Source organism: Engraulis encrasicolus, chromosome 23 (assembly GCF_034702125.1).
Source record: "Engraulis encrasicolus isolate BLACKSEA-1 chromosome 23, IST_EnEncr_1.0, whole genome shotgun sequence".
In the NCBI taxonomy this organism is placed as follows: domain Eukaryota; kingdom Metazoa; phylum Chordata; class Actinopteri; order Clupeiformes; family Engraulidae; genus Engraulis; species Engraulis encrasicolus.
Window position 1 is genome coordinate 47,051,919 of NC_085879.1, and position 2,747 is coordinate 47,054,665.

The 2,747-nt window shown below is 42.1% G+C and overlaps 1 long non-coding RNA gene across 1 annotated transcript; it reads left to right on the forward strand.

Moving 5' to 3' along the window:
- Positions 1–288: 288 nt before the first annotated feature.
- LOC134439559 (uncharacterized) lies at positions 289–2,040 on the forward strand. The gene is made up of 3 exons (XR_010032777.1): positions 289–333; positions 835–921; positions 1,911–2,040. It is a non-coding gene; the product is annotated as an uncharacterized LOC134439559 (long non-coding RNA).
- Positions 2,041–2,747: the final 707 nt, after the last annotated feature.

Here is a 2,747-nt window from a genome sequence, read left to right on the forward strand (position 1 = left end):
AACTAACACGTCTTTGGGAGAACAAAGCCATGTCAGGAACCTTTAACTTCACTTCTAATACAACTTCCATGATAAGGTACAGAATGTGCACACATCTTTACAAACCAGAGAACAGAATCGTCACAAATCCCTGCTGAGCCATTTAGCCCAATAGGCTCCCATTCATCTTTTACTTGGCTGCGTGCGCCAGCGGGGCTATAATGGGAGCCAATGAGAGACGGCTATCTCATAGCTTAGAACATTTCTGGGCCAAGTAAAACTTCCAGGTTAGAGGAGGAAGAGGATGGTATCACAACACCACCTGACCCCTTGATATCTGGCATTTGGAGAAAGGTGAGTGTCTTGAGCTGATCAATACGTATGTTTATAAACAGAATGTTTGGATGCACATAGGCCTACCGGTAACTTGCTTTTTGTGTCGTCTGATCAGTGTTCAGCAAGTTACTGAAAAGCTGCAATACATTACCGATTACACGTAACTGACATTTTAAAATAATCCCTCACATCATAATATTACTAAATGTATGTAGGCCATTACACTGATTTTGCAGTACTTCAGTTACTTTAGCCAAAATAATTGCCAAAATATGGATTTGGTGATTTACAAAAGTAATGCATTACATTGTGGTTTCCAAACTTTTTTCCATGTGCACCCCTTTGTACATTTCAATGTGGTTTGTGCAACCCCTGAGTGATGGTCCTCTTGAGGTAGGCCACGCACCCCCAGGGGTGCTCACACCCCAGTTTGGGAAACCTGGCCGTAATTAATTACTTTTGTAATGTGTTACCCCCAACACTGCGTTTGATTTGGTGCATATTGTGTTTGTCTTTCAGAGCACATCACAGTCGTCTGTGTGACACCCCCTCGCTGCACGCCAGCACCCAAACCAAGCCACCTCCACCACCGGTCAGATCATCTCGGTATGCACAGCAGTCTGAGGGGACATTATGTACATATCAATATATCAAAAACATACCTAGACTAGAGCTATGAGACATGTTATGTACTTGGGAAGTGAGGTGCACTACTGCTGTTCTAAGCCTAAGCTCTCTGCATGGCTAAAGCCCCCTGCACATTACATGCGGTAATACGAATCCGATTTGACCGTTAACCATTCATTGTCTATGGAGAACCGCATTCCGTATGCGGTTGGAGTCCGGACAGTCCGGTGCGGAAGAAAGTCCGCATCCGAGAGCCTCCGCATACGTTCAAATATTTCAACTCGTCCGGAAAATTCCGTGCCTGACCGTGCGGTAAAGAGAGCTGTTGCTATGGTGATGATAAACACTTTAGGATTTCCCGCGGATCTTCTAAAAAATGAATAGATAAATATCAAAATTACGACGTTTTAAGCTGTTAAAAACGGTGATAATGTTCAAACTTTATCATTATATAATCCACACTAGATAGGTGGACAAGAAAACAAGCATTTATGATTTGATACGAAATTACGAAAACCAAATTCATCACCAAACACACCAATACTTTTCACACATGATCTTTATCAGTAAGACACTACAAAAAAGTGAAACGAAGCGTTTTTAGTGTTCAAATAAAGAAGTTTGGAGGCATTTCTGCTCCGTCCGCCATGTTTCAAACCAGCCACTACTAAACTGCTTGCGGGAGTTTTTCTGAAGTAATACGGTGTCCACTAGGTGGCTACCACTCCGGTGATGCGGTGACCGTATTGCCCAGTGTGCAGGGGGCTTCAGGGGTGGTACGGTCATTGGCACTCGATGTCACATAGGCCCCCTACCCTTGGCCTACATATTCCTGAGAACTTTGTGTGTGCCTTATTTGGTTGCTGAAAATCAAGTCTGCACACTAAGCTCCCATTTCACTTATTTAGTGTGATGGTATGATTCTAACATTAATTATTTTGCTATTGGATTTGTGTTTATTGTTACAGCTGAAGATGTGTACAGTACGCTCCTGCCTGCATCCTACCACCACAAGTTCACCCCAGAGGATCTGCTGTCGACAACCATTGTGATATCGTTGCAATTATGAAACACACTTAATAAATGCTAATACATCACATCACACACATTTTGTTTCTGAATTGTTTTTCAATATTGGTAACACACTGTTGTTACAACATCTGTTTAGGTCAGGGGTGGGGAGCCATGTCAAAGCATGTTTACGGCCCCTCAGGCCATCTTATCCTCTCCCCAATATAATTTTAATGTTGTACAGCTTCACGTGAAATATGACATATTTTGTAAAGGCATCTTAGAAATTACATCAGCAATACAATTAAGTTATATTCAAGGGACCAAGAGAAGGTGGGGTCTGTTGTAAAGCTGGCCACCTTCAATATAGGCCAAAAAAGCTGGGGGGAATCCTGTTTTGTGTTCATAGTACGGCCCTTGGAGGACTTACATGGTTGTTGAAGGACTTTGAAGTGGCCCCTCAAATGAATAAGGTGCCCTACCCCTGGTTTAGACGAATGGCCAGACATGAAGTAATGCATTTCTTAGAAGTGGGAAAGAACGTCCACATAATGATTTGCACGTTTAGAAAGCACACATGTAAGAAGACACTGAAGTCAAGATTTCACTTTAATCTGAATTTCAAGTACTCAAAATACCAGATGGTGTAATGGTCATACTGTATTACCTATGCTTTACTAACTGAAAGGTTTTGGGTTGCCTACCGTTTACTTAAGTAATATGATTTAAGAATGAGAAGGATTTTTTTTATTCTGAATTTTCTCGAAAACTGGGGGGAGGGGGGTCATGACTGC